The following is a 22,689-nucleotide window of genomic DNA, read 5'->3' on the forward strand; positions in this document are numbered from 1 at the left end:
TCCTCTGAGAAGATGACCTGGTCACTTGGTCAAGGATATTCTTTTTCCCTTTCACCAAGTAGCCTTCAGGCTTCTAGCCTACTACTCAGGCCCATCGTACTGCATGCTGATACCACATCTCTGTCCGGATGGGCTAGCCTTTTCATGCTTATTTGCATTTGGTGCTGCATTGTTAGCTTATCTCTGTTCATTATCTTGCTACAGCTCTTGCAGAATCATCTTGTGCAAACCTAGAAAGAAAGTAAGTGAGAAAATAGCATCTTATCTTAGTGGTTTTCTCTGACAGGAAGTAGCTGTTGGCCTTCATGTACTAAGCGACCAGATTGCTATGGCCATACATCTCGCTAAGGTGTAAAGAGGTTGGGAGCAATGACCAAAGTCAGTGTGTGTCAGTGAGAAATCAAAAAGTAAGCCCATTAGGTCATAAAGAAGATAAGATGCTTATTCTAGGCCTATGGCATATGCTAGATTCTCTGCAATTCCAACAATCCACACTTGTTTCTGATCAGAATATAGTCCTGGAGTAGGGCTAGCTGACCAATGAGTACTGCAAACGGAGATCATTGCATGTGAGACACACTTATAATCATTCAAATATGTAGAAAGGGCATGATGCAACAGACTGTATGCTCTTACTATAGCTAAAAAGAAATATCATAGACTGCTGCCTGTGATTTCCCATTACCCTAGGCAGTCTACTTAACAACAATAGCAAGAACACTTGCTGTAAGGTCCAATTTCGTTGCTGCATAACAAGTGTGTCCAGCAAGCTGGCGGATGTGGTTGTTAATTCATATAATGACAGGAAACAATCTCTCTCACACACACACGCACACACACACACATACACACACACACATACATGCACTTCTTGAGCTGCTGAAATCTCCCACTGCTGTCATAGTTACTTGACTATCTCTGTCTCTCTTTCCTCTACAGACAAGGACATAAAAGCTGTACTGGAACTTACTGATATGTCAGGTAAGGATTAGAAGAGGGCTGTGATAAGATTTTTTCTGGTTAGAAATGTTGTTTAGTAGTCTGGATTTTTTTTTTAAATCCACATTGATTCCCAGAAGTACACTTGTGATGTTGTGGAGTACATTATGTAACAGAGTACCTGCTGCTATTCAGGTAACAGGAAGCAAACTAAGCAGTGCCCTCTGCTACTGGGCAGCAGGCATGACCTCAGTGACCGGTGTATGCTCCTTGTCAAACTCAGCTATTGTACTTCAAAGTTAGTTGTTTTTCACATGCTTCAAGAAAAAAATGGTTAATGTGATTCAACTTTAACAATTTTCACAGTGAAACGTGTTATGTATATCCACACAGGCAAACATACAGAACACACCATACACATTTGCATGCACACACACACCACATTTTGGAAAAAAGACAGTTATTTATTTTTAGCTACATAATTTATTTTAGGCTGCTTGTGAGCACATGGTTTATAAACCATTATCAGGGGCAGATCATGGGCATGATGTCTATAAAATTTCAGGCTCCTGACACTGTCAGATTTGCACTTTTGCTTGTTTGATTGTTTAACATGAGTGGAGTTTATAATGAGAAGAGATGCCGCTTCTTTCATGTTTTTACTGTATTTCTCTAATGAATGTAGGGAGTTGTAGTTGACTGGCATTTTACATATTATGAAGTAACAATGTTTATTACAAAGTTTGATAAAAAACACAGAAGCTCTCAAAGCTTCTCAGCAACCTGACCACCTAATCAAAACTATTTGAGTACATCTTACACTTGACTGATTAAGAAGAGCTTGTCATTAGTTACTTGGTTAGCAGGTCAGATAATTATTTCTGTTTCATCCATAACCATTGCTTTTCTGCAAATTAGGACTTGTACATGCCATAAGATATTCAAAATGGGATTTGAACAGTGACGCAAAATATATATTTTTGGGGGTTGGACAAAGTCCTGCACCTTTCCATGCTTGAGGATCAGCCTCTTGTAATATTATGTTATATTAACCCAGAGGTCACAGCACCTTAGAAGGAAAAGAAAATCTCTTTGCAGTACCATCTTTGGATGAATGTACAGTTCTGATAAATTATGCCTTATCACATCACTGGTCAGAGCAAGTCATTGGATCCCCCATAAAACATACCTGACCTGCAATGCCTGCACGTAACTTAGTTTCCATCTTGCATACTCAGCACTACCTGTGCAAACAGCTGTAAGGAAACATGTTGTCATGTTTAGGGGACTTAAATTAACTTCAGTGATAACCATAATTATTGTATTTGTAGCTTATAATCAGTTATGTTAATACCATATCTGAGTAAATATTCCTGTACCATAAGGCATAAAATAACTATTTATTAAAAGAATTCTAGAAGTGTAGAAACAAGTAAACCTCAAACAGGTGCCAGCATGATGAAACAATGAAGCCACAGTACAAGCGAGGACTGAGGACACAAATTTTATTAGACACTGAATAACACATTTCAAATACTCCATATTAACGTACCAATTAAGCGTTTTAGTTTAGAAACACTTCTTCAGATGTGGGCTTTAACAGTTCTGGTGGGTTCAAAATTATACGCCATATTTTTGCCTCTGTCACTTGTATACCTTTTTTTAATCAATGCTTACTTATGTAGAAACAAGTTTACTATCTTAGGCAGAATTGTAAAACATACTTGAGATTATTGTAGAATGACTTTTTTTGCATCTGTTGTTGGCCCTAATCCTCCCAAGATATCAAGATCTCAGTCTTGATAAGGCCTATTCATTCATTCCTTCCTTTTGCTTTCCACTATCCAGTGCTATTGGCAATGGGAGAAGAGGAGCAGATAGAGACTGCAGTTTATGGCCAGTGGAGGTCTGGAGATTTCCATAAGCTCACAGTACCCTACCCCACCCTGTTGACTAATAGGTATGGTGCAATACCTGCTGCATGGTGCCTGAATGTGGATGAGCACATTTTAGAAGGTGCACCCCCCCACACATTCTACCCCTCACAAATGGAGCACACACCTGTCATCTCCACAGGTACCATTCCTGGACTGGGACAAGAACTAGCTTATGGCTAGGTTTGTGCAAGTCTGAAATGGCTCACTCACTCCATTTCTCTCCTGCTAATTCCCCCAGTGGTTGTGTCACTAATCGAACCTGGGTTGTCTGAGGTGCAGATGGAGCTTTATCCCTCTGAAATAGCTTTTCCATATCATTTCATATATTATATTACTGTAATGAAGCACCCTAGTTAAAAGCACAGTGTGTGTGTGTGTGTGTGTGTGTGTATGCATTTATTTGATTTATTCATTCTCACATAGTTAAGGGTGGCAGTTTAGGAAAAGTGACTGCTTTTGAGGGTAAAATGATAATATTACAATATATAAAAATAGAATATTTTATCATCAAAATTGTACTGATTTGCCTTCTTCTATTTTAGTTGACGTGGTAAACAGATGTCAGATAAAATCCTTCTGAGGTAAGTGCACTTTGCATATACAATATATTCACTGGATTATAATCATCAGATGAGTACAGTAAGCCAAGTGTGAATTTATAGACCATATTTAGATTTATTTGCAAATAAAGATATATGGTGTGCACGCTGCAACACATACACACACACTTGTATGCGTGCAGACATGGATTCATACACATGCATGTACAGATTTACTCACACACACTCATGAATTTGTGTGGACACACACACACACTTAGAAGTGGCAGTATGGAAAGAGAAATATACTGAAACTTACATGTCATTAAAATATTTTGAGCACAATAAAAAACACAGGTCTTTAAGTTACTGATACTTGTGCTGTTGAGTCATCTTATCTATTGTAATACCTTGGGGATTAATATAAGAAATTTAGTTAGCATTTATGTAAACACCTTTGGATATATTTCAGCAACAAACGAATAGGAAGACACAGAAACAGCTGATATATCCAGTTCAAATCTTTTACTGCAGTGCAACAGAACACAAGCACTTTCACCATACAGGCATCATCAGGTGTATTACAAAAGCACTAACATACACACACCCTTATTTATACATCAGAAGTCACATGATACAAATTCAAATTTAAAACCACAGATTTAAAAACACAAAACATAAAAAGACATATAAATGTAATATAAAAAACAACATCATCAGACATAAATAATACATGCTAAAACTACACCTTGATGCTAACTACCTTCTTAGGGTCTCCTCTTTAATTTGGGTACTAATGGAACTTCATTAAGCCCATGTCCTACATCAGCCCTGAACCTCACTATCCATGAGGATTCCAAATCCTCGGTCTTAGCACATATATCACCCTGCCTCACATTCTCATAAACCCTAGCAATTACTAAAAATTTAAAACCATGACTGGAGTCAGTACTCAAAACATGCTTCGCTAATGCACTAACCACATTACCTTTATTAATATGGTAGATGTGTTCTCTTATGCGCTCTCTAAAGGGACGGTCAGTCTTACCTATGTAAAACTTTTTACATGCAGTGCAGTAAGCTAAATAAACAATATGTAAGGTATCACATGTAGCTGCTATTGTAAAATTATAACATCTACCTTGGTCAGGATGTTCAAATTTGCAACTGCTGTCTATATATGCAGACCAGTTGCAATGACCACATGGTTTAGTTCCAACTATATGAGAATTCCTACTTGCATCCTTAGGATAACACAACCTACTTCTCAGTGACCTACTGTTTTTATATAAAAACCACAGCACTTCAGGTATGTGCCTGGAGATATCATTATCAGTTCTAAGAACACCCCAGTGTTTTTTTAATGATATCCTTATAACTATCTACATCACTAGTATAAGTAACTTTAAACCTCAAACCTGTGTTATAGTTGCTTTCCTGCCTCCTAACAAACTCTCTATCGCCTGTAGAAAAATATGGTCTGGCTTCATTCATCCTTTTATCAAAAATCTTAACTGCGTTGTTTTGAATAAGATATTCATCATAACCTCTCTCCTTCAAGTTCATCTTCACATTATCAACTTCACCAATAAAATCACTATGCCTAGCATTTAACCTTGAGGCTCTATAAAACTGGTTAGAAGCCACACTTCTAAATACATAGGGAGGATGAAGACTATCCCTATGTAATAAATGATTCACATGACAGTCCTTCCTATGCAACTTAGTGTAAATAACACCAGTTTCATCCTTAATAACAGAAACATCCAAGAAATCTACCATTAATTCTGAAGAATGAGATGTAAATTTCAAGCAACAGGTACTATTGTTCACATATTTCATAAAGGCAGCAAATGTATCAAGGTCTCCCCTCCACAGAATAAATAGGTCGTCCACAAATCTACGAAAAAACAAAACATGTTCATTAAATGACCCATTAACTATATAGTCATACTCCCATACAACCATGACAGCATTGGCATAGCTATTGGCACATGAAGTGGATATATCATTGGTTCACAGGGTATTTTCTCACAGGGCACTAGATATAAATGGCATCACAATCCTTGACAATTAGTGTAAAGTCTTCAGTTAGCAGTTAGTGTGCATATCTAGGTATGAGTCTACTTATCTATCTATATATCTGTCTGTCTCTCTCTGTGTATATGCATTATTCATAAATGAGAAACACTGTGTGAAGCTCTTCTCTAAACATGATTGACTGTTTTTTAAGCTTTCTTAGTTTTACAGTCTGGCACCAATATGTCTAATTGCGCAGATAAAATACGTTTTTGCACTTAAGTGATGCATATGTAGCCCCAGGCCATGAAACTAAGACAATTTAAAAAGCAGCCATAGCTAACAGTGATATATATAGTGCTTTGTCCAGCTCTAGTAGTTTATGAATACCATCCCATATGTGCATATATCTATCTAGCTATCTATCTATATATATATATATATATATATATATATATATATATATATATATATATATATATATATATATAGGGCAAGTCTATGAACCTATGAAGTCATTTAGTTGAAATTGCTACTTCATCTAACCACAAATGACTGAAAAAAATTAATCAAAATACATTTCATCTAATATACATTTTGCTGTATTATATTTCATAGAAAACTGTATATGGTTATATATAATCACTATTGGTGTGGTTTAGAATCTTAAGAACAATATTGCAAAGCAAATTAGTTTAAAACACTCTCTGTACCATGCCAATGGCCAAATGGCCACTGTTGTGTTGTATCCCCATCTCTGGATGTTTGTTTGCATGCCAGCAGCGATTCACTATATGTGGCGCTTCCCTTATCTCCACTGTTATGTGACTGTGGAGTTAATATATTTAATTAAAGGGGTGTGAGAGCGAAGGGGGCTTGAAGGATTATTTTCTCTATATGAAATTTTAATATGAAATGTGAATCAATTAATTTTTTTTAATAATTTCTGATTAGATGAGAAAGCAATTTCAACCAGATATCACAAATTCACACACACACACACACACACACACACACACACACACACACACACACACACACACACACATATGAGAGAGGGGTAAGATAGCTAAATATATGCATACATATGCATACTGTTCCCATGTGCATTTGTCAAACCAGGTTTTGTGTGTTAGAAAGCAGTTTAAAGTATTTCATGAAACACATCTCATGGAATCCTGATTTATTTCCAAAATGTGGATTTTGTCCCCCTTCAGGACACATTTGCTCACTCATTTGAAAGATTCATTGAGTTGTGTTTTGCAGGATACTTATTTTGTTTTGTTGCATTGTGATGAGATAAAGAGCAGAAAAATGAAAGCTGATGCACACATACATAGACATAATAAACACACGTACACTAAGGTCACTTCAGCATATCAGAATGTTCAGTATTTTTTGTTTTATATGCACATAGAATTTCTCAGATAAATATGAGAATTAATTTTTAGATATTTAAAATAAACATTTCATAAAATAATAGTAAATAGTAGCTACTAGGTGGAATCCATTTGGCACATGCTTGTTCTTGTGGAAAACAAAGCTGTTTCTTAATTCTCTGACTAAACGTCTTAACATTTTTGTATTATGCTTTCTGCTGTGGCCAGAGAATGGAGAATGCTGAAACATGAAAATTCATTTTACTAAGAGAGTGAATAATGAAAGTGTTTAGGTACTCACTGGCTTTATGGTTTGAATTATTCTTAAAACTATTTATTGGAAAAAAAAAGGAACCTTGAAAATAAAAATGAAATGTTAGTTGTCATTTTACCTCAGTGTTGTTCATCTATGTGAGTAATGATTAATGGCAGTTGCATAATGTCAAACATCTTTTGATTTAATGTCCATCATTATATAATGCAAATACTTTATCAGCGTGATTTTTAACTTGATGAAGTCCTTCCTGCACAAATGTTGCATGTCTTTACCTGTATTAAAGGATATTTTACTACATCTGGCTCTGCCACATCATAATTCATCAACAGGGTGTACAAATTATAGTTCATCGGATAGAAGGTATGTAAAAGGATAAGTCTAGCTATATTTTATGACTCAGTGCTTAATTGTAAATGAAAGCGGTGTTGTAAAACATGAAAACAAAATGTGCAGACGTTGCATTTTGATTGAATGTTACCTTTGGTCCATGGGTTTGGTGATACAGAATTCATGTAATGTTAGGCAAGAAAGGGGGATTATTTTCATTGTGTTGTGTAATGTATGAAGTCATGATTAAATATGGTGCTGTAATTTATTTATTTATTTTATTTGTTATACAAGGATCTCTTTGAACTAGTGGATGATAATGTAAGGAAACTAAAGTCTTATAGGGGAAGGGTGTTTGAGCTGGTCTGTTATGTAGTAACCGTGATGTTAATAGTATCTAATTAGAAACATATGCAGGGTACATCTCACTAAAATGTTTATAGTGCATGTTTGTGCGTGTGTGTGTTTATTTCTGCAATCTCTTAATTTTTGTCCCCTGTAAACCTCTACGACTGACATCTGTCCTTTGCCTCCATTAACTCATTGATTTTATTTCATGCAGAAGCAATGAAATCCTTCAATAAGCCTTGTGACAGGTATTTCTTTCCGCTCAAGGAAAAGCATGTTTTTTATGAGCTTACCCCAATGTCTAGTCATTGTTCTTACACTTCTGGTGTGAGAGTCATGGGACAGCCATCATATATCTTGCTCAGAGCAGGGATTTTGAGAGCAAATGAAGGAGAACTCCTAATTAGGGTAGCTTGTGCATGTTATGCCACATGCATCGCCAGGCAGAATATTAAACCTACAGAAGCCTTCTCTGCTACCACTAATGGTAGCTTGCTTTACAGTTTGGAAGTACTCATTAGTCGCTGCCAGGAAGCATCCAGTTGTAAGCAGAAGTTAAGGCCCTTGGCCTGAAATGGGCCTGCTGGTGTAAGCCTCTCATTTCCACCCTCCCTTCAGTGCAGTTCTTCTAGTATTCAAGTTGCTAATCGATCTCAAGTCATCTGTGTCACGGTCACGATTCCATCTTTCTATACCGCACAGACAGACTTGTGTTTTGTTTTGAGTTTTTTTTTTTTCAACACAATTTTTATATTTTGGATGATGTGTTAGTGGATTGGCCACATTTTCATTTAAGTCAGTTCAGGGCAATTATTTAAATGGTAATAATAATTTTCAGTGCACTCAGATTTTGAAGTGATTCAATGTACTGCATCTCAGAAAACTATTCCTAAGTGGCTAATAAAGTGATTGCTAACTTAAGCACAAGTTTGCAAGCCTCTTTTTCTGTCTGATGGTCCTCCACTTCTTATTTTATGGATCTTGTGTAATAAGGTAACCATTTCCCTATGTTATGAATGTTTTTTAATATAAAGTAAGAGTTAGCAACAGAAATAATTATTCACTTAATAAAATGTGACTTTTCTAATAAAGGTTTGCTACAATGAAAATGAAAGAATAATTTTATGGCTGTAGCATTTGGACTCTCAAGACATATTCATTTAAGTAGCAGATGGTTATTTTGGGGTCTACTTCAGAAGACTGACAAACCAAGAGACTGAATCCCAAAAGACTGAAAATACAAAATACTGAATACATTTTTAATATGGGGGCAAGCCCCTCTGCAGCCCTCATTTGGGAGGTTGCGGCCCCCACACCCCCTGCTTACTATATATACCAACTCCAAGATTGCACAACAGTGGAGAAGTGCAAATTCCATCATTCAGTATTTTGAATTTTTCAGTTTTTTGGGATTCACTCTTTCGTTTTTTCAGTCTTTCTGAAGTAGACCCGTTAGTTTGTTGGCTACACTTATTTATTTAAAAGCTGTAAATCATTTGGCATACCAGAGAAACTGCTTATCGTGTAATAATATTATTTTAGTGCTTTGGTTTAGCAGGATTATTCACTGTAATTCTGGTCTTTCTAATATTTTCAGTTAAAAGTTGGAGTTCTGGTTTCATGTATGTGCATTGGATGTGAAAATGCAGAAATCTTACATTTCATTGAATAAATAAGTAGATTAGCATGTACAGAGCATTCTGTGGTATATCATTTCTTCTAATATGTCATAAAGTAGACAGACCACTATTAGTAACCATGTGCAGTTAATCAGAGGAAGCATGCCAGCATGCTTAGTGTGTGTATCAGTTGTGGTTCTGGCTGTTAAAGCTTAGCAATAATGCTAGTCATACCAACATATGAAATCAGTTTTTCAAAGAAAATAACTGCTTCTTATTAGCAGTCTGACCATGGGATTTCAAAAATATTATGCTATGTTACTCCAAGGTCTTTGTAACAGTTCTGTTCTCCGAGTACCACTGTGCGACAATGTAACAGTGTTCATGTGTGATATGTATGTGAATTGTAGCAGCGACAGTGCAGACTTTTATCACTGCACTAATGCACCGTATGCTGACTTTCTTTATACTATGCTTCTTTTTACAAATAAAAAAGAGAATCACTAAGATGTTTGGACAGAGTCTGCGTGCGCGTGCATGCGTGTGTGTGTGTGTGTATGCACTTTTACCAATTATGAGAAAGAGAGTAGTGGAAGGAGCTGGGATCGAACCTCAGTGATAATAGGCTATGGCCATACATACAATTGTTGTAATTCACTATTATTTTTGTTTCACTGTGTTTTTTTTAAATCCCAGGACTCATTACATGTCTTGGAATTGCAATGTGGAGACCATGATCTCTAATTTCCATTAAGTACCTTAAGTCAGTAGTAAAAACTTTTTATGATATTTGAGAATCCCTATATCAGAATAGTGCTATTTCTGCAAGATGAAGCACTTGGCTTTTCCACTAGCATTAGTCACAAAGAAGACAATTTTTTACTCATTCACATGAAGGCCCATCTTGCAGATGCATTAAGGCATCTGTCAAAGCTGCCTGGTAATGTTTCTCAAATCCCAGATGCAACACTTCATTACATATGTTTTGGGGACTGAATGTAGCCCGGATTCACCTCTGTTGTTTGTAGGCATGCAAAGTCCACTGGCAACAATCATAGGTTCAGTGCAAGAAGTGGTTAATTTGCAACACTCAGATTTGTTTGTATTATTTTTAGCTTTACGTCTTTCTTGTCTTTCTTATTAGTTGGTAGTTTTACTGTGACAGTCTTTCAATGATGCCCTTTAAGCAGCCATCTTGTGCTTTTATACATATGTCCAGAATAAAGGTAAGTGTGACTTCAGCCTTCTAGAGCCATTGGATGACAAATAATAGTATTCCTGATCAATGACACATACAAATATAGCCATAGTGTTTCCTCATGAAAGGATATTGAAGCCTGGCTCATGCACTTGCACATTAGTTTATCAATAGACGGTTTTAAAAACTTCATTTCTAATAGGCATATGTGAAAACAACTTTTCATAGTCAGTCACAGAAATACAAGACACTTGCTGTTCCAGTATCGAGCTCCATCTTCATTCTCAGTCATGCTACTTTTTAAATAACCAACATCTATTCAGCCCTCCATAAACTTTCTGAATCACATGTCCTGGTGAGGATCATTGTGGGCAGTAAGGAAGACTAGATTTTCTTGTGCAAAGCAACTGACTTCAGCTTGTGGGATCTCCAAGCAAACCAAGAGAAGCTGCCAAACATAATCTCTCACCAGCATGTTCTGGGTCTTCCCAGGGCCTCCACCAAGTAGGCCATGTCTGGCACACAAGCCTTGCATAATAACTTCATATATGCTGCTCATTTATGCAATTTGTTCCTTTCAATCACTAACCAAAGGTAATGACCATAGGTGAGGACTGGGCTTTACTAAACCACGAGCTTTATTTTATAATGAAGCTCACATTTCCCCACCACAGTTCAGCACAATGTTTTCAGTATTGCTATTGCTATATCCAGCCATGGATCAATCTCCTTATCCTGTCTACCTTCACTCATGAACAACCGTCGAATATATTGAAACTCTTGGGCGTGGGGTAGCTGTTCCCCTTTTAGCTGTAAAGAGCAAACCAGTCTTTTCTGGGACAGAACCTTGACCTCTACTTTAGAGGTGTTGATTTTCATCCTAGCCACTTTGTAGTGCTAGAGTTAATAGCCACTTGAGGCAAGGAAGACAGCATCATCTGCAAACAACAGAGATGCAAATCCCACATCTCCAAACAGGATACTCTGTAAGTTTCGGCTACATCTTGCTATCCTGTTCATGAACTTAGCAAACAGGACTGTGACAAAGCATACCCTTGATAGAGTCCTACTTCCACTTTAACTGCATCTGACTTAGTGTGTAGAGTATAGGTACAACTCTAATGGCTTAAATGCAGTGACTAAATGGCACTCAGCAGTGGCCCTGAGACCCCACACTGATGTAATAATCTGAGCTATGTGGTAATATACTGTTTCCAGGTCAGTGAGACACATGCAGACACTACTGGCAAACTTCCATGAACCCTCTCCAATATTTAAGCAAGATAAAATAGCTGATCCACTGTTCTGGGGCTCAGAATTGCCTTCTTCTGCAGTTAGCATGGATTTACATGCATCAGCAATGTATTTATGTACGCCTGAAAATTATTTTTTTATTAGTCCTGTTGTTCCTACTGATATTGAAACTGTCTGGGTGTTTTCATTCCATATTGCTCTAATTTCTGATTGCATATCCTGGTATTTTATGACTTTATGTCTCTCAGTATGCAAGACACTACTTGCTTGGTGTAGCCAATATGACTGTTGTTATGGCATTTGCTAGCTAGTGTTTCCTTTTACCATCAGTTATTAGTGTTATGCAAAATATTGCCACAATGGAAATGTGTTAGTCTCTGAATGGGTGTAGAGGTTATTAGGCTGACACTACGTTCAGCCGTAAGTGCACAGCATCCTTTGCTTCAGTTTCTGTGGAATTTGTTATTTGTGATGGTTTACCTAAGGTTAACTCTACTTTAGGAAAATAATCATTTGCACTTATTTCATCATGTTTAAAATAAACTGTCTGTTCAGTACCTCATTCAGTAGCTCTCTGAATAGTAATGGTGTATCACTTTACACACTTCTTTCTGCCACATACTTAGGTTCATAGGTAGGTAACTAGGCTACTGGCTCTAGGGCCTATATAAACCTAGTCAAAAATGTACCCTGGCTTTCGCCACCCAAGAAAATTATTTTCCTGTGCCCCTGTCAAGCAGAGCCACAGAAGTGATCCCTGGGGTGAATTTCCTATTTCCCATCCAATCATGAAGATTTTTCTTGAAGAGTGCTAATGAGGAGCTCTGTTTGACATAGATAGGTAGTCTGTTCTAGAGTATGGAAAGTCTCTGGGACAGGAATCTATCCCTCCAGCTTGTTCCGTTTATTGTGGTGACAAGGTTTAGGTCCCTAGAGCATGTAGCTCGGAGGGATTGGGATTTCTTTAAGTGGAGCATGTCCAACAACTCTGGGTTTGACATAGCTTTATATGTTAGGCAGAGATCACCTCTGAGTAGGCAATATGCGATGGAGTAAAGCTGGAGTTTTTTGAGACGGTCTGCGTAGGGCATCTGTTTGAGGCCAGTAATCCTCTTTGTGAGGTATTTCTGTGGCCTTTCCAGTTGTAGATGTCTTGTGAGGTACATACCAAAAGGGGAATTGTACTCTATAATGGGTCTAATGAGTGATGAGTAGAGGGGAACAATGACCTCTTTTTTTCTGGATGAGAAACCTTTTGTGATGAGGTGAGCCATGTAGAAGGATTTCCTGACCTCTGTGGCAATGTGATTATCAAATGAAAGACTACTGTCCACCTGTGTCCCAAGGTCTCATCACATTTTTGGCCTTAAGTAGACTACCAGCTATGTGGTAGTTCATGGGTACAGAGTTTTTACCAAAGGGGATGACAATACACTTTTTGGCATTGAGATTCAGGCCATGGCTTTGACACCAGGCATCTGTCTCAGTGAGGCCCTTTTGTAGTATGTCCACATCATTAGGAGTTTCAATTATGGCTCCTAGTTTGCAGTCATCTGCAAACTTTGTTAGCCAAAGACCTTCTGTGTTAGCCTGTACTTCAGAGTAGATACCAAACAGGAGAGGACCCAGGACTGAACCCTGTGGTACTCCACTTGTCACTGGTCTGAAGTCGGATTTGGAGTCTGCTACTTTCACAGTGTGGGTTCTGTCCGTGAGCCTGTTGGCAACCCATCTTGTGACATAGGGATTTATACCTAGTTTAGTGAGCTTATCTATAATTCCAGAGTGGGGGATGGTGTTGAAAGCCTTGGCGGGCTCTAGATAAGCTGTGTGAACCACCTTACCCTCATCTATGGCTTTGGTGACTGCTTCAAAGGAGTCAATCAGGTTTAGGAGACATGATCTGCCTTTTACAAATCAAAACTGGGTAGGGTCCAGAGTTTGGAGATTACCAATGTCTTTGTTTATGAGTTCCATGATGATACATTCCATGGCCTTGCAGACCAGGCTCATCAGGCTAATGGGGCGGTAGTTCCCGGGGTGTGTCATGGCTCCCCTTTGTGAAGTGGGATAACTGTCATGGTGCGCCATTCAGTGGGCACAAAGCCTGAGGTGAGGCTATGATTGAACATGGTACTTAGGTAGGGTGCCAGTTCATTCTGCAGTTCATTTAGAATGCAGCCTGGGATATTGTCAGGTCCCATGGATGCTGTGTTCTTGGCTTTGGAGAGTGTGTTTTTTACCTGTGCAGCCATGATTACAGGAACTTTGCATTCTTCCGGTATAGAGATGGGCCCTCTAGGGGGTGAGGAGGGGGGGTAATGTTAGCACTGAACCTATCTGCCAGGATGTTGGCAATATCAGTTGGTTCTGTATATATAGTGCCATTGTGCTGTAGCTCAGAGCAGATCTGAGTGTTGCCATTGAGATTCTTGACATAGCTATAGAATGCTTTGTGGTTGCCTTTAGAGTCAGTGGCAATTTTGTTTTCGTAACTAGCTTTTGGAGGATTTTATGAGGGATCTCAGCTTCTTACTGAGGTTGGCCAGGGAGTTCCTCCAGTCATGGGATTTTACTCTTTTCTGCAATAGTTTCTTTCTTCTGTTGTAGAGTTTGTTTATGGCAGAGGACCACCAGATTGGCTTCCTTTTTTTGGAGGATAGCATCTTGGTTCTATTAGGGATAGCATGATCCATGCACTCGTGTAAATGCTTATAAAGTGCATTTGTGTAGGATTCAGCAGTCGTACCTCTATTGTCCGTCTGCATGGGTGTCATGACGTTTGCCACTTCTGTCTTAAGAAGTGTGAAGTTGGCTTTGGAGAAGTTTTTTACGGTGGTTTCCCTAATTGGGGGTGGGGCGGGATGTCTAGGGTGATTAGCTTGTGGTCAGATCTGACCTATGAGGAATTGACCTCTGGTGTGGAACACCGGTTTCCCATGTTGGTAATGACCAGATATAGGATATTGCTGCCCCTGGTGGGGGTGTGAATAAGTTGATCCAAGGCATTGGAATTTATGAATTCCAGAAAACATTGAGCAAAAGAGTTGGTACATGAGTAGTTTTCCCTGTTAATGGTGGGGTAGTTGAAATCTCCCATTATTAGGGTGTTAGGTTGTACCCTAATACTTTCCAGTGTATCAAGAAATGAGGAGTGGGAATCCTGGGGCATGGTGGGGTGTAGCAAGCTACAATTTGGATTGCGGTCTTGCCCAGAGTTAGTTGCACTTAGATAATCTCGGATGCATTATGCTGTGCAACTAGCCTGGAGGTGTGAATATCCTTAATGAATATGGACACGTCTCCACCTTTACTGCTTCATACCGCATTAGGTGGCTGAAAGGTGTGGTATGAATTATAGCCTGGTAATGCAGGGGTGCTCTCTGGAGCTTTGAACCAGGTCTCTGTCACTGCACAGATGCCGATGTTCTCCATTTTAAGGAGTGCCTCGAGTGAGTGCATTTTGAGGTTTAGACTTCTAGCATTGAGTAGCATTACCCTCAGATTTTGCTTGCTTGTAGCTGTTATGGTGATGTATTATATATTCTCATTTTTTTTTTGATTTCTTTTGTGGACACTGTGCAGTTCAGCAACTACTGATGCTTCTGAATTTAAAGATTGTATATATATATATATATATATATATATATATATATATATATATATATATGGGTCCAGGACTAATGCTCGAGTGGCTGTTTCACCGAATGTGAAACGGCCGGGCATACTTACGTGAAAGTGCTTTTCAGGGAAGAAGCACTTTCGCCTAAGTATGCCTGTTGCAGAGATCTCACTACAGTGGAGATAAGGGAAAATTCCCTTTTTCCCACTGTAGTGCGACCTCGGAGTGAGAATATAAAAGTAGGGGGGGGGGTGCAGGGAGGCTTGCCACCCTGCAAAAACATAAATGTAATGTTTATTTATTTTTTTAACACACTTTAACGAAAGCGCTTTTTTGGTGAAAGCGCTTAAGTTAAAGTGTGTTCGGTGATGGTGGATTCGGACTGTTGAATTTTCATTCAATAGTCCTAGATCCATATATATATATATATATATATATATATATATATATATATATATATAAATAAAATTATTATTTTTTTCATTGTACACTGTCGTGGGCCTAGACTGGTACAGACATACTCTGCAACAAACTAAGTGTTCTAGGCCCCACTGCGTTAATAAATATTGCAACTTTCTTTGCACCTTCATTCCTATTAACATGTGCAGTACAGCTCTTTTGTTTCTGTGTAAGATGATATTTTTCCACTGCAGTTTTAAAAGCAACTACATACCAACACAGTCTTCTATTTTATGACCAATTCACTGTATTCATATTGTCAGTAGTCTTTTTATGGTCACATAAATTGCTGTTTTATGGCAAAATTATTTATTTGCTTTTAAAAGTATTGTTTGTACATTTTGATGTCTTAAAATAACCAGTAGTAATGTTCAGTTACCTCTTTTCTTAGATTATTTTTTAAATGAATTCATACATTATTTAAACCATTCACTTCCTAAATATTTCCCTTGATGTGAAATAAAAAAAAACCTCTTACAGTAATACTCAGAGTATTTGTTTTTATGAAATACATGTTTTCACACATATACATTTTGATATATTTAACAAATAATTTCTTGTTAAAATAGATTTATATTGCTTATATAAATTATTAACTTGTAAAGCTCATGCAATTTACATTGTACATAACATTCCATGGATTCAGAGATTTTTTTCTCTGCCTGTACTAATTGCCTAAAGAGGGTTGGTCAATTAATACGATGGAGAGAAATTCTTATTCAGAGATTTGATGCAGCCTTAATGAGAGCTGCCTCATTAGCATCTCATTAACATGTCTCTGAATTGATCACTGTGTTGTCAGACCTGACTTTGTAGTGTTTTCCCTAGCGACCAATATATCACATTAACAAAGGCACCCCCCAACAAACTTTTTTTCAGAAATCAAATAACACATACACATACACACATATTCAGACACCCGTGTATACACTGATACTCCCAGACATCCCCCTATACACATGATCACATCCACTTAATTGATTTTCTTATTATCTTATCTACATATTAGTCAAGGCCAGCTTGCTGTCTACATATGTTCCCAGATCCCTTACTACTAGGTTGACTGTTAGGGATGTTTTATCAATGGAGTAATTAACTTGGGTTGACAGTTTCCCCAAGGGGCAGTATAAGACATTTTTTGACAATGAGTTTTAGGCCATGATTTTGGCACCAGTCATTTGTCTGTGTTAAACCCATTTGCAAGCTGTGTGTCTTGGGGGAATCTATAATAGCTCCCAATTTACAAATTTGGTGAGACAGGGGCCTTTAATGTTAGCCTTGACTTATAAGAAGAAGATGCCAAACAGGAGCAGGCCCAGCATGGGCCCTGGGGTACTCCACTGGTGACCAATCTCTTGGTGGAGGTGGTCTTATTGATCCTAACTTTTTGGGTCCTGTCTGTGAGCCAGCCAACAATCCACCAAGTTATGTAAGGGTTTATGCCTAGCTCAGAGAGTTTGTCAACAATATCCGAGTGGGGTATTGTATCAAATGCATTAGCCAGATTAAAATATGCAGTATGCACTGTTTTACTCTAATCCATTGTCTTGGTGACCCTTTCAAAGAAGTCTATCAGTCTAAGTAGGTATAACCTTCCATTAACAAAGCCAAATTGGGATGGCTCCAGTGTCTGTATGTTGCCAGTGTCCTCTTTTTAGGCATATTAGACTGATGGAGCTGTAGTTCCCTGGGGTTGGCTGATAGTCTGCCATCGTGTTGAGGAATAACTGTTGCAGTCCTCCATTCACTTGGAATGTAGCCTGTTTCAAGGCTGTAGTTGAAGAGTGCTGCAACAGGTCCTAAATGATAGGTCATGTTTCAGACAGTTCAGGAGGCAACCGAGGATGTTGTCAGGACCCATGAAGGCAGTGTTCTTGGTTTTAGTGAGTGCTGCCAGCACTTGGTTTCTGCTAACAGCTGGGGGAAGTATGTTGCAGGAGATTTTAACTGGTGAAGATGGGGGGAGTGGAGGCTGAAGTCTGATCTGAATTTGCTAGCCAGTAGATTTGCTATGTCATCCTGATTGGTCTAGGTGGTACCATTCAGCACACTATTGTGTGCGTTAGCTCTAAGGTTCTGGACATAGTTGAAGAAGGCCTTCTGATTGTTCTTAATCTACAAGGCTATCCTGATATAGTAGCTGCCCTTGTTGAACTTAATTAGACCTTTTAGTTTCTTGTTTAGTTGTATAAAAGATCACTTGTCTTTAAGGGAGTTGCTTTTCCTGATTTTGGCCATGAGTTTTCTTTTATTATATGCCCTGTTTAGATGAGGATTCCAACAGTGTTTTTTTTTTTTTTTTTTGTACTTCAAATGAGACAGCTTTGTGATATGACCTCACTAGTGAGGATGTGACGCAGGGGTGGGGGTGGGGTGCAATACTCTCCCATGTTGGTGAGTACCAGATCCAATATGTTTGATCCTCTGGTTGGAATATGCACTACTCCAGGGTGTTGATGATAAAGTCCAGGAAGTGTTGTGGCTGTGAGTTTCAGCCAGTGTTTCCCAGTCTATAGAGGGATAGTTAAAGTCACCCATGAATGGTGTGTTTGGTTGGATAGTGAGTGACTCTACTACATTTCTGATTTTTAGTTACTGAGAATCACTTGTCTGTGATGAATAAAGGCTTGTTGCTTTGGAACACTACCTGGGTTTCATGTTTTTTTTGAAATTATTGTGACTGAGCTCATCAATGACGTTTTAGCAGTACTAGTTTCTTTGCTTTTTATTTTTTCATTAACACTTGTGGTGGTGAGATAGGAACTAGACAGATTCCTGTACTTGTTCATTTTTTATTTGTTTTAATATTGCATGAAACCACTGAACAGTCTCATTACAAGTCTTGTGCCTTCAGGAGTATGATGTAGACAGTGAGTTATAAATAAAAACTAAGGATGATGTTCATTATGACAGCATACACATTGTATGAGGCTTCGGAAAACACCAGTAAAAAGAGCCTTAGCTGACTAAAACAATTATATCTCTCTAATGGTTCTCATTTAGAACATCAGCTTTCCGTAAAGTCGAATGTCAAATCATTTGAGCTCGTATACTTCCCTTTATGGAATGCCAAAAATGACCAAAACACACAAAACTGTAATTTTGCATGGGCAAGCCCACCTGCACCCTCCACATTAGGGGCTGTGCCCATACCCCCTGCTAATTATGTATACCATCTCTGAGACTGTGCTACTATGGGGAAAGGGGAAATTCCCCTATCCCCACAGTACCGTGATCTCAATACAAATGGTTTGACATTCTGAGAAGTCGAGTATATGAGTTTGACCATATGATATTTGACTTTAGTCAATATTCTAAGTGGGCTCCCTTTCTAATGACTCTGCAGTTCTGATCATTTCCCACCTTTCCTAGACATCTAAACAAAAAGCATCAACTACTGAGACATCCAGCCCCCACCCCACAAGGCAGTAACCTGAGGTGAACAGTTAGGGGGTTCTCCATGATCAGAAAGCAGCCCATCAGAAGGTCTGCGCAAAAATCACAAATGCAGGCAACACATACTTGAAAATGTAGTTTATATACTGGCCTTACTACAAAGGATCCAGGAAACATTACCAACAGAATATGGATGGATTCCCTACAAATCACAGCCTCCTTACTGAAAGACCACACACATCGAAAGACCTGCTAATTAACTTGCAACAACACAACCCTACATATATCAACACCCCATGTTATTGAATAGCTACACACATCATCTGAAACATAAACAAACACCAAATCAAGTGTTTTTGCAGATTGTGGGGGTAATCCCCTTTACACCCCTTCCATCTGCCACTTATATAAACTAATAAACTAACTCAAAGAAAATGCTGACTAAAAGAGCCATTAAAATCCAAAGAGAAATAACCATGCAAGAAACTGAGAGGTATACGGACGTCTATTATATTTGTAAAAACATGCACCTTTATTGATAACAAAGTTTAGTGTTTTTGTCCCAGTGCAAACTTTAGAAGAGACTTTTTTAAACTTTGTTAAAAATGAATGCCAGTTTTAAATAGTTACATCATTATTCATATGTTAACAAAAAAAAAGAAAAATTCAAATCCTTGCACTAACCATCCAATATGAAAGACGTATTTGCCTAAAACAACTAAAAAAGACTAAGTATCATAAATGTGTACATGCTCTTTTTTTTCAAAACTCTCTTCACTCTTGAAATTAACAATGTCATTTAGACCTGGACTATGTGTGCCACCAATATTTCTTAAATTCCATATGGTTGCCTCTGTCACTATCTCACCTGTCTACCTCATAGACCAAAAAATCTGGACAAAGCCATAAATAAAATTGGGACAAAGGCCCAAAAAAATAGGGACAATTTTTAAATATTGCTCTTATAAACAACAGGTTTCACATTAGCATCATTTTTTGAAGGATATGAAGTCTGAAATACAAATGTCCGTCATTATTTTCTAACTTCAGTCTTTATTGACTTATGACTAATTTGCCAGAAAACCACGATTTTCTGAAAAAACGGAGCAAAAATATGAGGCCAAAATCTGGACATTCTGTGAAAATCTGTACAGTTGAGAGGTATGACTAATGTGTTCTGCATGTGGAAATTTAGAACATAAAAGACAAATCACTCGTATATTGTGCAAAGCTCTGTATGTCTGTATTGTGCATTCAAAGGGCCGATTCCAAAAGACTTGCTCTCAGTGTACTTTCAAAAGTGATGACAAGTGAGGCTAGCAGGATTTACAGTAGTAGAAAGAAACGGATGGGGTGGAAAACAGGAGCAGCATGGTAAGAATGAAGGGAATAGACAGAAGGACAGGAAGAACCAAGAAGGAGAGAAGAAGGGAACACAATGGAAACGTTACAATTTTTGCAGGTAAAGTTATGTTGTTGCTTAAAGCATCCTATTTTTTTTTTGTTTTGTTTTATACAAAGTCTTTAATTGTTAATACTTCAGTGCCTTAGCTGCTGCTTTGTCATACATGTTGTTTGTATGATCTCTATGGTTAGGTGACACACAGGAAGGAGAAAAGATTTATTGCTTTGTTGTTACTTTTTTTTTCCCCTCAGGATTTGCGTGGCTTTGTAAATATATTTCTAGATAAAGGATGTGGCAGAGGATGCCCCCATTCTAAGGAGCAGGGTTCTACACCCTGTCAAAATATGAGATTGTGTGTTTACATTGTTGTAATGTTTTTAGTGGTTTACTTGAGATATTATGAATCTGGATTTTATGAAACTGATTATTTTAGTATAATTATATCAGTGAATCAATAAGGAAAAAACAGAGATCATATAGGAAGGTTGACAAAGAAGTTCATTCCAATAATACTGTCATTATATATCTTTATATACCTGTCTCCTTTAGAAATTATTTATCTATACTTCACGTCACTGTTACTAAAGGAAAATAAAATGATATGTGGTGTTTTCAGCCAGTTTGGATCCACTATATTTAGAACAAATTATTTCTATTCTGTCTTTATAGGATGTTTTAAATGTTTCTGGTTTAAGCCTTTTGCTTTAACCATTTTGAATATACAGACTTTCCAATCCTTTCATGTGAAAAGTGAATCCAGTGGGCAAAGAGCATCCCATTTTTAAAGTGAGCTGCGATCATCTTGCAACTCACAGAAACCTTTTAACTTGTTTTCACTAAGTAAACACTCATGCTTTCAGTATTCTACAACCATCTGTATTTATGCTATTTTAATAGAGACTGTCTGAATGGTAAATCTTGTCACTCAGTGCTAAATACATTAACAATGGCAAATTGAGGGTTGTTGTACTTTAACAAATCCTAAAATGGGTTCGTAAAACACAAATACATTTTTGAAAATGTGTATTTTAAAACAGATGTATTTATATTTAGCTTTCAGTATCTCTCCAGTTTGGTGATCTAGAAAACTTCTGGATTAATATTGAAAATCATACTACATGAAAAAGCAAGGAAACTATATACATTTGAGAGACATGATAAACTGACATTATTTCAGGATGTAGGCTAGGAATAGGACCATAAAGAAATTCGTTTACTTGTTTCAATGCCTTAGCTACTCATTTTATAGTGCGGCTTAGAAGCAGGTTATATTCCCCTTAAACATGCACTTAATCTATTTGCTGACAATTACTTGTAAAAGAGAGAACTATTCTTGCAAGATACACTGGGTTTATATTGCATCTTTCTGGTATCATCCAAGCATTTTTGTTCACTCAGAAAGTACAAGCAGGTAGAGTGGGTTATAAGAATCATGTTCCAGCCACAACCTTTTTTTTCAGAAATCAAATAACACACACAAACATGCATTAAAACATGCATCAATCATGTTGCAGTATATGCTTTCAGTGAAAAACATTTATGAGGCTAGTCTTAGCTATATATTTGTATACATAAAGATATCTCATTCCCCTTCTTGCTCTCTCTATACTTCTCTTCTGTACTATTCTATGCTGCCTACTCTGTAATTTACAATTTCCTTCATAGTACGAAAAAAAAAATATGTTTTTCTCTTTGTATTTGATCTTAGCTTAAACCTACTAAATGACTCAGTACAATTTTGTTCTGACCAATGTAGCCGATGTACTGTAATTCACTTGACTTTTACTGTATATTGTATTCTTTGTCACTGCTGATGCTTGGAGCTTTTCTCCCCGGGCCTCTACTGAAAATGGAAATATATCCAGTTAGACTAGCCCGGTCAACAAATGTAAAATAAAATAATAAATAAAGGAATGCAAGTCTTTATGTACATTTAGTTGAATGGAAGTAGCTTATAGAGTCTCTTTTTGC

At 37.6% G+C, this 22,689-nt stretch overlaps 1 protein-coding gene across 1 annotated transcript in view; it reads left to right on the forward strand.

The window, feature by feature from the left end:
• Positions 1 to 852: 852 nt before the first annotated feature.
• LAT2 (linker for activation of T cells family member 2) overlaps positions 853 to 22,689 on the forward strand; it is a 412,539-nt gene continuing 390,702 nt past the window's right edge. The window contains exons 1-2 of the mRNA XM_044054201.1: positions 853 to 981; positions 3,419 to 3,457. The gene's annotated coding sequence lies outside the window, so the exon portion shown is untranslated. The remainder of the gene's footprint in view (positions 982 to 3,418; positions 3,458 to 22,689) is intronic.

Source organism: Protopterus annectens, chromosome 13.part0 (genome assembly GCF_019279795.1).
Source record: "Protopterus annectens isolate FY-2018-M chromosome 13.part0, PAN1.0, whole genome shotgun sequence".
NCBI classification, from domain to species: domain Eukaryota; kingdom Metazoa; phylum Chordata; order Ceratodontiformes; family Protopteridae; genus Protopterus; species Protopterus annectens.